This window comes from Aythya ferina (assembly GCF_964211825.1).
Source record: "Aythya ferina genome assembly, chromosome: 2".
Taxonomy (NCBI): Eukaryota; Metazoa; Chordata; class Aves; order Anseriformes; family Anatidae; genus Aythya; species Aythya ferina.
The window spans coordinates 154,362,500-154,376,641 of record NC_140297.1 but is presented as its reverse complement, the minus strand read 5'-3'; the positions used below and the strand labels follow the sequence as shown (position 1 = coordinate 154,376,641).

The window sequence follows — 14,142 nt, the reverse complement described above, 5'->3', positions numbered from 1 at the left end:
CCTCCTACATCACCCACTGTAAGACACCATGAACAGTTATTCCCCATGCATCTTCTCCTGTCACTCACAAATTTAAACACCTTTATTATACTTTCTTTAAGTCACCCATCTTCCAGACAGAAGACCTGTGGCAAGATCGTCTCTCTAAGATATGTGTTATCACTGTGCTCAGATGAACAGGCCTTGCAGAGAAAAGTGATACTACACTAAATAGTAAGACATACTTTGAACCATGGTGACATGTACCCAGCTGGTCAGAAGGTAGGCTGAGGCTGCAGCACTAGGTTGTACAGCCTAACAGTATCTAAATCCAGGCTAGGATTTTAAATTTTTCCTTTTTTCTTGGTACATTGGGTGGTAGACTGGTGACCCAGGATACCCTTACTTTGCACCTTTCTGCATGTGGGGGCTTAGACCAACTCTGTTGTTTTAGAAAAACTGCTGCAATCTCACAGATGTGGTGGTTCATTAGCAGCTGGAAGATATTGGGTTCAGTCTTGGAAAATTCTGGCATGGTGAAACAATGCCTAACAGCTTCCAGGCACTGTGAGAGCTTTTGTGTCAGGGCAGAAAGGGCAGATCAAGCAGAGGCCGAGGAGGAGGCCCAGGGCGAGGAGAAGCAGCAGAGGGCCCAGGCCCCAGGAGGAGGAGGGCAGGAGGGGCTCCAGGCCCACAGGCAGCAGGGATTCCCCGGCAGCCCTGCAGAGCCCCCACTGGAGCAGATATCCATCCTGCAGCCCGAGGAGGGCCCATGCCGAAGCAGGGGGACATTTGCTGAGGGAGCTGTGGCTGTGGTGAGCCCCTGAGGGGGCAGGGTGTTCCTGAAGGGCTGCAGCCGAGGGCAGGGCCCCCGCTGGGGTAGGGCCACGGGTGAGGAGGAAGGGGCGGTATGTGAAAAGCATATTTAAGAATAATCACATTATACTCTTACTTCACAATCATCAGTCTTATCTCCCTGTCCTTATCTCAGCCCTTGAACCCATTTCCATCGTATTTTCTCCCCCACTTCCTTTGAGGAAGAGGAGTCAGATAACTGTGTGGTGGAGTTTAGCTGCCCAGCAGGGTAAAACCACCACAGTCTGTCAGACATCACAATGCTCTAGAGTTGTTGAAATCTATTTAAAACATTGGGTGTATTACTTTAAATTTTCCTTCAATAGCAAAATCCAGACAACACTCATTCTCAAAAAAAAAGAAAAAAAAAAAGAAAAAAACAGCAACAACAAAATCAAAAATGTGTGAAAACAAAACAAAACACAAATATACCACAAAACAAAGCATTCTACCAAACACCATCCTAAAAGTATAAGCAGATAAACAGCAAGTGAAGAGTACCATTTATGCCCCTTAATGCACTTCCAGGAGATACTTATGCAACGAGGAAAATGGTCTGGTTGTGGTGACTAACATGTCTACTCTCAGCATAGGAAAAATGAGATTATAATAACCCTTACTGATGTATAGTTAAGGGGCATGAGGTGCCTAACAGGAGTGCTGTTCAAGATCCTTGTATTATATGGGAGTGACAAATGATTGATAATATATTTCCACATTGCTTCTGACAGGTTTCCAGTAGGAGAGATCAATCCCAGTTTATGAAATGTGGAAAGACCTCAGCATATGATAAGAAGACGTTAGCTTACTTGTGGATATTACTTTACAGTGCAGCAGATCTTCTAAGCAGCAGCTATTCTTCCCTTTGGACATTTTATACAGTAAATGCTCTATTTTCCAAGGCATTCAGCATCTTGTGCTTTTCCCTGATGCTCTTGTGTATTCAGGGTATTGAATATCATGCCAGAATGTACCTTCAGTAGGCCATACATTTTTTAGCAGGGATTTTCAATAATTCACAGGATCGGGCCCAAAATACTCCTGATATAAGATGAGAAGTTTTCCAGTCTCTGTACCATGTAATTTCAAATGCAAAGAGCCTCTGGTTTCCATGTAGTAGCAGTGTTCCAGTCTCAAAGCCATATAAAATGCTTGGCTAATTGGACTGGTAGAGGAAAAGGGGATTTTTGCATTTGATAAATTAATCAGTGAGCACTGCTGTACATTTACCACTAAAATCCTTAATTAGACATAAAATGCCAAAGAATGGGATTCTTTCTATATTTTTAGCCAGGAGTTTATTTTTTAATTGAAGGGATGACTTTTGATCCTCCATTAGCGGGAAGAGAAGAAAGCCTTTCAAATGGAAGCGGCACCCCAGCTGTTGCTTAGTGTCTAAGAGGTTCAGCACTGCACTTCCATGAATCCCAGGAGCCTATTGATACTTAGCATAAACACACTAAAAGGATCAAATTGACATTCACACAAACCAGAGTCCACGAAATCACAAAAGCTTTTAATCCAAGCCTCTCTGTAAAAGGATAGCTTCTAATTAGCAGTCTAGACTAATCATCAATGTTTAGCTTATAAAAATGAAGCTATCAATAAAGAAAGCAAAATCTGAAATGTTGGTAGAGACCAGACATAAGCTGGAAGTTCATTTAGTCATTCTGTGTCCATTTTTTTCTTGATAATTTTTTCAGTGTTTCCAGAACTTTTGTAACCCATGAAGACATAAAAATCTCTGAGGCCCCACTGGTTACGGATTTCATATGAAAAAAAAAAAAAAAAAAAAAAAGCAACCAGGGCAACAACCAGGGCAAACGAGGATATCCTGTAAGAATCCTCAATAGGTCTTTACTCCTGCCTTGTACTTCTCAGATGGAGCTAACACTTAGCTAGACCCTTAGGCAATGTTATAGGGCAGCTGCAAGTCAAGGTGAAATGCCACTTATATTCTTTCATTAACCCTCCTGGGCCTGTCATTAAATATGGCAGGCTTAGCATTTTTCACTTCGGATGAAAAAGCACTGCTAATCCCAGGAGGCAGAATTTTTTCGGTGCCCAAATTGATGAACAAGACAAGGTCAGCAATTTTCAGTTTATTGACAGAACTCTATTTACCTTTAGAAGTATTGAAATGGTATTTCAGATGCCCTAGAGCAGAACTGTGACCAAAACAAAAAGGGAGAGGTTTATGAGAACCATTGGCGTTATGCTACCTGAAATATTGTGAGTGGCTTTTGTTAACTTGCCAGAGTAGAAGGATGTATTTTGTGATTAGAAAATATTTTCATAAGAAAAGAACTTTAATAAATGTGACAGCAAACGATAGAGACCAACACAGAGATGCAGAACAATAGAAAAGAGCAGAAACTGCAGCCAACCAGACATTTAGAGTTAAATATAGGATTGGATAAAAATAATAATAATAATAATAATAAAAAAAATGTGTGTGGGCTTTCTGCTTTGTTTGAGGTTTGCTTGTTTGCTTAGGAATGATTATCATTACCAGGCTGACTATCTAATCTAGATTTCAGTGAGGGAAACAGAGCCGACCATTTGAAATCTGTCAGTCACTGTAGCAATTCACTAATGACAATTACTGAAAGCTGCAGCTGAGCTCTGCTTTTGTTTATAAAGCTAAATGACCTGAGTTAATTCATAATGAAAAAAAATAATAAAAAAACATATTTCTGAGTGAACCAGGATACAGTTCATAAGAACTGGATTTTCTCCTTTAACCATTACTGGTGTGTTTGCCCAAAATGATGGCTTTGCCATGAAAAGCACTGCCTTCTGTCTGGAAAAATAGTTGTTGTTTTTTTGTTTGTTTGTTTGTTTTCTGAAAAAATGCAGATTACCTGAAAGGAAGCCAAAAAAATAAAAAAGAGGAAAAGTCATGTTCATGTCAATAAATGTTGCTAATAAAGATTAGCAGATCTAATTAAAACCTGGAGCCCACAGAATTCAGTTCAACCCACTAAATCAGTGGCAGACTTATGGTGGTTGGAGGACTTGCAGCCATACAGTTGTAACTGCATCTCTGCCACTTTGGCTACTTGGTAAACTTGCACTCAGTCTTTTTTATAACTGCCAGAAAACATGCTACCTGCCTTGGGTTTACTGCAAGTAAACTAATTTCTGCTAGCTAATTTAAATAAGGAATACACCTTTAAATAAGGAACACACCTTTTATTCCTAAGGAATATAAAGTTTAAGGACATATACCACCACTTTCCTTCCTACAATGTATATAGTTTGTGTTGGGAGAAGGAGAGCTGGGAGCCTACTGTATTGCTAAGCTAACTGCCTCTGGATGAGAGTTTGTTTCTGGAGGCGGCTGTCCTGCAGACACCCTGTCTTTCCTTCCAGAAACAAACAGGTTACAAAGCCCTTGAAGTAGGTGAGATCTCTGCCCTCACAGTTGCTGCATTCTGGTTCAGTCCCATCATTAGGACATCTGGAAAGATATCCTTGGTTCCAGCAAAAAAAGGCACACTGAAAAAAAAAAATGGGGAAGATGACTGGAGTAGCATCTGTTGAGCATGAAATATGCTTCCAGTACTTCTTTTCCACTTTTCACAGTGGATCAACTGCCTTAACTGGGGTTTGGGATGAGTATGGCTGCACCCCTTATTCCTGCATCTGTGACAAGTTTTCTTGAAGCCACTGAAATATTTAGAGAAAATAATATCTACTTTGATGGGTCTGATGAAGCTTTGGAGAGGGAAAGCTGCTCAGAGCCATGAGTTTAGATTTGCAGAGACTGTCTTTTTGAAAACATAGGCTGCAACTGGCATTAGGTACCTGATGAGCTAGGCAACCTGGGAGACATTGCAATCTACCCCAGCTTGCCCTTCAAAGGTCTTGTCTGAAGTGATGTGTACATAGAGAAAGCAGCAGTTGGCAATTAATCTCAGAGAAATTTCTGAGTAGGAAAACTACTTCTGTCCTGTAAGACCAAGGAAGTAAATGATACAAACTGAATTCACAAGTGGTCCTTCCAAATAAAATTCCTGTAGCCCATCAAAATCAGGTTTCTGGCTTTTAAAAATGCGGTTGACTCTTTTAAGGGACCAGCCCCTGATTTGCATGCTGTGGGCAGGGAGTAGCTAGGATTTTGTTGAAGATGCCTGGTTTTCCTAACAAGATTTTTCTTTATGTCAATGATTCATGTCAATCTTACCTAAATTCCCATTCCATTTACTGTAGAGTACATCTGTGGGCTTAGCAAGTCCATGTTTTTTTCATGATATCTTTCACACATGTATTTACCAGCCTGCTGTTATCTGGCTGCAAATTTAACTCAGCACTGCAACTGTTAGCCATCAAGTGCTTCTCTCACAGATACCAGAAAGTGTGGCCTCCTCTCTCAGTCCTCTCTGCCTAACATGCCAAACTGCATTCCCCATTCTCAGCATCAGTCCCCTGGGTAGGGAATGCAGGGGGTTGCTACTATGACCCCTATTGCACGACTTTCATGTGCAAACATAGCAGGCAAGAGACACAGCATCTCTCATATGTATTGACATATTCAATCCTCTGGCACCCAAATCAGCAACATAGCTTCATATCCCTCCTGCACACAGGCACAGACACCCACACCCCAACTTCCAGATGTCTTACCCACCTCGCTTCTTCGGATGTGTTGATGTGGCTACGTGATGTTGTATGCAAATGTTGGTTCTATGCAAATTGCTTACGGTATGCAAATTAATGCATTAAATAACTAGCATAAAGTGACACATACGGAGATGTGCATAACTTGGCAGCTATAGATCTGGAATCATTCCACTGACGTCAATGGTTTCACTGCAGATAGGCTCCAGTACGGAAGGTATTGAAATCTGTCCCTATGGTATTTTAAGTCAGCTTCTAAGCATAAACTCAAGAATGAATTGTGGTCCAAAAGATAAAAGGAATGATTTAATAGCTTTAGTTAATATTAATGGTTTTTAGTTGTTGTTTCACTGGGTTTTACAAACATATATGCAGAAGTAGATTGCAGAACACACTTAATTTCAACTAAGTTGAAATAAAGAAACTGTGGTTTATCGGATCTCCAGGCAGTATAAATCTGATCCACTTCAGACATGATCACATAACAGTGTGTCTTTTGAAATATCCAGGGCAAATAATGCAGGATATACGCCAAGAAGCCTTCAAAGGCAGATGCACGCCCTAAAGTGTTTCAAATCAATGTAGAATGGGGGAATGAGTATAGATCAGTTCAGTGTTACATGCTAGGTATTTTTGATCAAGGACTGAGTGCCTAGAAGCATATGTACCGTCTTGTCTAGCCACCCCCTGACAAGGATCTGCTGTTATTGTATGCAAGAAAAGCAGAACATGGTAAAGGTTAATGCTCTACATGGCAGAATCACAATACTAAGCAGGGGCCCCGGTTGTTGACTGCCTCGAGTGCTGTGCAGTCATTTACACATTTGCAGATGTCATTTTCACATGGCAGAATTTCCACCCACTTTTGCCTGAATGTAAATGACTTCAGGAGATGCCAGGCATTAAGTGTTCTCACAACTGCCCCCAACATCCCATCGGTCAAAACCAATGCTTCAAGACAATCTTTGAAAAACCTGTAAGATTTTCAAAACATATCCATTTGTGCTTCTAAACTTTCGTGGTCACTGGCAGGGCTAAGCTCAGATTCGCCAGGATGCTGAACTATAAGACGTGAATTGACAGCAAGGAGATTCAGCAAAGCCTGTTAATGAGAGACTTTGGAAGAGCTAGGCTCTACTCCTGCTGTCTATTCGATCTATTCAACTCACCTTAAATTCTGTTGCATTTTGCATGAGCAAAAAGCTACAGGAGGTTTTGATGGTATGAAGAACCTTCCAGATTTCTGATTAGTTGACTGAACTAGCATCTGAGACTATCTATATAAATATAGAAACAATCTAAACTGTGTGAATGTCAGTGTCTACCCATACATACAATTTAACATACATCAAGTGTATACAGTATTTATATCAGTATTTACTTTTTTTTTTCTTTTCTTTTCTTTTCTTTTTGACATCAGAATCATGATTTTTTTCTGTTTGCGTTGCTATAACTAACTTCAACTTCCAAGATGAGACCTTCTTATTATAGCTATCACTTTGGGAATGTTTTTGAGTTTGTTTGGGTTTTTCTTTTCTTAATCATAACAGTCTCTCCGCAGACCTAAACTGACATCAATTTACCACTGTCTTGACATCTTAAAGTTGTTTCTTATAAAATTTGCATCGGTGTCATTTTGTTTCAAGCTGATATTGTGACAATGTCTCCCTGGATTTATACTGACAATTTATTCTCATTTTGACATAATGTCATCCCTATAGCCCTTCACTAGCATCTATCATAAGTCTGTGGATTTAAATGAAAAATAGTTTCATTCTGTAAACTACAGTAACTAACAGAGGTTGCTCAGTAGCTACAGTTCTGACCTCAATATCTGTTATTGATTGCACTAAAGTTTTTATAGAAATATCAAAAGTTCCTGCCCAATGCTTTAGGCAGCTCTTCCATATGTACTGAATAAGGAAATTAAGCAAGAGTTTCTATTGAAAATAAATAAATAAATAAAGCCATTTTAAAAGGTGTGAATGCTTGTTTGTAACAGCAGCATCAAACAAGCAGAACTAGGTAGTGTTGGTGACTTTGCCTTGAACTGCTGAGAGCTGCTGATCCTCTTTGTCTGTCGCTTAACTGGTAGGGACACCTTTTGGGACTGAACATTCAAGGTGTTTCCAGGCATCTCCTAGGAAAACACAAAGTCCTCAGTAACTATTTATTTGATATGCTGTTGTTACTTTTTTAAAATACCCAAACTGATAATAGGGAAGCTCTGGGGGGAACTAGGGTGAAGGAAGATTCCAGGGAAGTTCCTGTGTAGCAGATTATATCTTTGAACCTGGTTTATTTATTATTAATAGGCATTCAGGATAGTGTGCAGTATCACAAATATCTTGTGACCCTTCTGGAAGCAGAGTCATTGTGTGGTATAGCTCAAATCCCCAAGGACATCTTTGCAAATTATAAAGCGAATTCCCACCTGTGGTTATTGAATATTCCTAGGATTATCCATGATCCTGACAGAGTGGCATGTGCATGTGATTTTGCAAAAGCTATTGCTCATCTGAATACAGACATGGCTTAATGAGATATTTACAGCAGTAACATCATTTATATATTCTGGTATAAATTGTTTAGCTCCTAAAGAACGTTGTATCTGGTAAATAGAAGTACAGGTACAGAGAAATGGATCTTTCAGCTGCAAGAATTACTCATTTTTAGTGTATCAACCCATCAAGTAATGGTGATAGTGACTTGCTTTAACTAATTTGCCTCAGCAGCAGTGCCTAAAAGGAAGCTATACCTCTGGATTTAGACAAAATTAAGAACACAGAATTGAAGCTTCCATTCATGTGAGAGGTTATTTAATCTTCCCTACTTACATAAATGAGAGTGCAATTTGATTGCCTAAACAATCATGTAGTCATGTATGATTTGAAGAGCACCCCTCCCCCCCCCCGCAGCTCATGCTCCAGAAGTGCTCAGGTCTCCCAGAGGTAGTGTTGTCAGACCTGTCAGCATCATGTGGATGTTTAGATGCTGCAGCAGTAGATCTCTAACATCAGGCAGTGAGATCAAGCTCTAATCAAGCTCTAAGTGACAAGATCAGGGCAGGAGGCACTTTAACAACCATGAAAGTAAAGGCAGATTTGCAAAGTTGGTGTGTGAAAGTGGTGAGAAAAGTTTATCTTCAAACTCTTCAAAACAAAAATGATGAGTTTAATGCAAGTTTAAATTATTATTATTATTATTATTATTAATTTACAGTGGGCTTAATTGTCAACTTCAAGTCCAAAACTCAAAGGGGAACCTGGGACTTGAAACCACATAGACAGAAAATAGTCACAAGGGTTTTACAAAATGTACATAAGCAGGGCCAGTTCTTATAGATGGTTTGGATGAGGAAAAAATGTAGCATATAAATTAACCAGAAAAGTGTCATCTAGATCATTAACCACTTACTGAGTGTTCTCCTTGTGCCCTTCCAATGTCAAAATACATTGTTGCTGTTAGAATTAACAGTATATTTTTGTTATACATATAAACTCCCAGTCAGCTTTTGTCGTTAGTTCCTGGCCTCAGCAATATCATCATATCATGTGGCAGTAAATTTCATGGTCTAGTTACACATTGTCTATCAGATTTGAATGTGTCCATAATTCTTGTCTAAAAGGTAAGCATCATGACTGGAGATGGCACTTTGTTCCATTCAGCATAGCGATGGCACCCATATTAGTCTTGCATTTTACCTCTTCCAAGCACTTGTCTGATCTTAAAGATGGTCTTATTCAGCAGATGTTTGGAAACTATCTTCTGATTTTTGGGGCAGATCGTTGCTGTCTATGTATTTGATCACACATAACTGGTGCTAGATACAAATGCAGTTATAGGGCTTTAGCATATTGTGCAGGGTGCCAAAATTTTATGAAACTTTTGAAACACATATTGCTACAACCTGTACCTGACAAAAGATATAGTAAAAAAATTCTGTTATCAGTCAGTGATGACAAAGATTGGAACAAGTGAGCAAGGGGTATGGTCATCTATGTAATGGAGGGGCTGGACTGTATAGAGCCTGCAGTTGGTGGTGAAATGGCTGAGAGCCTCTGGGTAAGGATTAAAAGACAAGCAAAAAGAGCAGATGCCATTGTGCGAGTCTACTATCGACCACCCAGCCAGGATGACAATACCAATGAATTATTCTTTAAGGAACTAAGAAATATGTCTAGATCAGCTGTCCTTGTCCTTATGGGTGACTTCAGTTAGGTAGATGTTAACAAGGAATACCACAGAGCAGATACAAAGAAGTCCAGGGTATTCCTAAAACACCTTGATGATAACTTCTTGGTACAGGAACTAACACAGCTGACTAAGAAATGTGTCCTCTTAGATTTTTGCTTGTAAACAGAGAGGGTCTCATGGGTGTAGTGGTGATCGGTGGCTGTCGTGGCTATAGTGACTATGAAGTATTCAAGTTTAAAATTTTGGAGATAGGAGGAAAACTGCCAATAAAACTTTCTCTCTGGGAAGAGCAAACTTCAGGATGCTCAGGGAACTAGTTAGTAAGGTCCCTGCAAAACTGATTTGAAGGTATTAAGGTCCCTCAATGCTGGTCAGTTTTTAAGTATCACTAGGCAGCAAAGGAACAGACAATTGCCAAATGTCAGAATTCAAGCAGGAGGGGCAGAAAGTCATCTTGGCTGAACAGAGATATTCTAGAGCTTAGCCAGAAAAAAAAAAAAAAAAAAAAAAAAAAAAAAAAAAAAGTCTATGGCCACTGGAAACAAGGTCAGGCAATATGGGAGGACTACAGAAATGTTGTTTGCATTTAAAGGGAGAAAATTCATGCAGCAAAAGGTCAACCACACTCGAATCGGGCCAGTACAGTAGGGGCCAAAAAATAAAAATAAAATAATAATAATAATATAAAAAAAAAAAAAAGACCAGAGATATCATTGGTCCATTACCTGATGATGAGATGATGATGGACACTTCACAAATAGGAATGTAGGCAAAGCAGAGATGTTTAATGATTTCTTTGCCTCTGACTTTAAGACTGATGGTGGGTGCTGGGACCCCAGGTGCCCTGAATTGGAGGATCATGACTACAGAAACAAGAAACTCCCAGCCAACCCTGAACTTGTGTAGGATTTCCTGCTCCAGTTGGACGTATACGAGTCTATGCTGCCCAATGGGATTCATCCCAGGCTACTCAAAGAGATAACTGATGTTATCACAAGAACTCTCTCAATTATTTTTCAACAGTCTGGGGAATCTGGAGAGGTCCCAATCAAGCTGGCAAACGTTGTTCCAATTTTCAAGAAGGGCAAGAAAGAAGACCCTGGTAATTACGGGCCTTTCAGTCTCACTGCAGTGCCTAGTAAAATTATGGAGGAGATTATTCTGGGAGTTATTGAGAAACACCTGAAAGACAATGCAGTCATTGGTCACATCCAACACAGGTTCACCAGGGGAAAGTCCTGTTTAACAAGCTTAATTTCCTTTTATGACAAGGTCACCCATCTAGCTGACCAAGGGAAGCCAGCTGAAGAAATCTTTCTGTATTTCAACAAAGTTTTTAATACTGTTTCTCAGAGTAGAAACAGAAGAGTGTCCTTCTGGAAAAATAAAAAAAAAATATCCAGAATACAGCTAGATAAAAACATAACGTGACGGGTGAGCAGATGGGTCACACTCAGGGTTATAGTACATGAGGTTAGCTCAAGCTGTTGGTCAGTGTGGAACTAGTGGGGTTCCACAAGGCTCTAATTTAGGATCTGTTCTCTTTAATGTTTTTATAAATGACGTGGATGCAGGACTAGAAGGTGTTTTGAGTAAGTTTGTAGATGACACTAACTTGGGAGGTACTGTTGACTCCAACAAGGGTGGAGAGACCTCACAGAGAGATCTTGACAAACTAGAGAGGTAGGCAATCACCAACAATGTGAAGTTTAACAAGAGCAAGTGCCGGTTTCTGCACATGGGATGGGGCAACGCTGCCTGTATCTACAGACTGGGTGATGAGAGGCTGGAGAGTAGCCCCGTGAAAAGTGATCTGGAGGTTCTGGTTCACAGCATGCTGAATATGAGCTAAGATTTTATCCTGGCAGCCAAAAGGGCCAATTGTTCCCTGGGGTGCATGAGGCACAGCATTGCTAGCTGGTCAAGGGAAGACATAGTCCCACTGTGCTCTGCAATGATGCGGCTTCACCTCAAGTACTGTGTGCACTTTGGGCATCATAACATAAGGACATAAAACTATTAGAGAGTGGCCAAAGGAGGGCTACAAAAATGGTGAAGGGTCTGGAGGGCAAGACTTAAGAGGAGAGGCCACAGCCACCTGGTTTGTTCAGCCCAGAGCAGAGGCTGAGGGGAGGCCTCATGGCGGCCTGCAGCTCCCTCACCAGGGGAGCGGAGGGGCAGGCGCTGAGCTCTGCTCTCTGGGAACAGCGACAGGACCCGAGGGAACAGCATGGAGCTGGGACAGGGGAGGGTCAGGCTGGGGGTTAGGGAAAGGGTCTGCACCCAGAAGTGGTCAGGCACTGGGACAGGCTGCCCAGGGCTGTGGTCATGGCACCGAGCCTGCTGGAGTTCAAGAAGTATTTGGATAATGGTCTCAGACACACGGTCTGATTTTTGGGTGGTCCTGTGTGGACCAAGGATTTTATTTGATGTTTCTTGTATGTTCCTTCCAACTTGGGATATTCTATTATTTTATGAACTGCTCTAAACTGATAGTTTCCTAGGAGAAAAGCAAGGAGAACTGGCAAAAAGGTTTGCATATTGTCTCTGTAGAGGATACTGGCCCAATATTCAAAGTTCTGTGCTGTCTTATGAAGTGACATGCTTTGTGTTTATGCTGATCCCCATGTTTGGGCAAGTTTGACTCCAGAATTCTGTTGCACTAGGCACGAAGGATCATTCAGCTATTAAACCAAGGGTTGTATTGCTGTTAGTTGTGGAAGACCTGCTTGATTATAATGTTGTGTAATGCTTGGATAAGAGTTGAGATGTTGTTATTATTTCAACCTAAAGAATCCAGACATATACAAATACAAGCAGACATATGTACACTGTGCTTCTGATGCCAGATGATAAAAGAGGAAAAATCAGCTGTAAAAAAAACTGAGATGAGGTGAGTTTATTTGGATTTGTTGACAGCTCTGTGAATGATATATTGAAATCTTGAATTTAAATTTAAATATGTAATGATAACAAAGAAAAACAGTCTACTGACTGTCTGAAACCCAACCATAGATTTAACCATCATTTATTACATTTTTAATATACATTTACTGTTTGCAGCACGCTCTGCCTTTAAACAGTGACCAAATAATATTTCTACCTGTTTCTCAAGGATTTCCATATTATGGTCCAAAAGTTTTAACTCTGAAAATCATTTTCAAATTGTGAACAAACTTTCCAGATGATGTGCAGGAAGAGGCATGCAATGCAATTGTACATAACATCACTTCAATTTCTCTCTATCCCATTACTCACAAACTCTACTTCAATTAAGTGTTAAGAAAATAAAAATGCCTCGGACAAGAAGAATAAAATCAACACTAATTAATTGCTTCAATATTTCTCACAGCCATTCCCTCTCCATAGGAAATTAATTTCCATTCAAGCTACAGAGAAGATACGGGAGATGGAAGGGGAGAAAATTAATGTGTCTGATGTCATTCTGTAGTTTAATCCCAGCATTAATATCCTTTGTATAGTGACTGGGAATGATATCTGGATTCAAAAGTAATTCTACTAAATTTGAGGCTTTATGGAGTTGACATTGTTCTGGGAATGAAGACATTGCAAGCTTCCTATTTCCAATAGCCAGTAAGAAAATAATCAAATGAAAGCTGAAATTCCTGTCTCTCTTTCTGAAATACACAGCTGTCATCGTCTCCCACTCCTGTTTTGTAATGATCAGATAGACTTGCCAAGATATTCATGTCTGCCATTGCCTCTGTTTTGATGGATGAGGCCTTAAAAAAAAAAAAAAGTTTTGTAACGTGCCTGAAGGCTAAGAAATGAGCAGCAGTTTCTGTGTTCAGTACTTACATTAGGTCCCATGTTAGAGAAATTATCTTCAGAGAAGAATGCTAAACTTCAGAGACACACCAGGGTTAGGGATAAGATTGCCTTGCCATGTACAGTGCTGTCAGGTCTCATGCCTTCAGCCAGATTAAAGTAAATTAAATCCCATCTCATTTTACCCACAGACAGCAGGACTCCTGTGTACATAGTGACACAAACAATCTAAAGTCTTTTTCCACCCAGTGAGGGAATCAGCAAAGAGATGGCTTTGGGTTCCTACCTGCATCCCACTCCAAAGAAGTCTCCTTAGTAAGTGCATTCTCCCAGAGCTGCCTATTGCCTGGACACAGCTGATGTCACGCACCCCAGCATATGCTGCATGCCTGCTTGCTTGCTTAACAATCACAAGGGCTTGCACATTGAGAGGGAGAAAGGTCATCTGCAGCTATGCCACACTGGGGGAATGCTGTCCGTTGGAGTTAGGCTGGGGAAATTCAAAAAAAAATGAGAAAAATGGTTTCAGTTTTAGAATCTAACAACTTGTCTAAAAATTTTAAATATCCCACCAATGTGATTGCCAGTAAAAGTTTCATGCTGTGAATTTAATGCAAGCTGATTAGGTTTTCTTTTCCTGAATCTCAAGAGAGACTAAATTCTTACCTGAGTTTGAGTTAGATTCCTTTTATTATAAAT

The 14,142-nt window shown here is 40.2% G+C and overlaps 1 long non-coding RNA gene across 1 annotated transcript; it reads right to left on the bottom strand.

The window, feature by feature from the left end:
* Window positions 1-12,529: 12,529 nt before the first annotated feature.
* On the bottom strand, window positions 12,530-13,834 carry LOC311432593. The gene is made up of 2 exons (XR_014690157.1): window positions 13,730-13,834; window positions 12,530-13,397 (listed from the first exon to the last, which is right to left on the bottom strand). It is a non-coding gene; the product is annotated as an uncharacterized lncRNA (long non-coding RNA).
* Window positions 13,835-14,142: the final 308 nt, after the last annotated feature.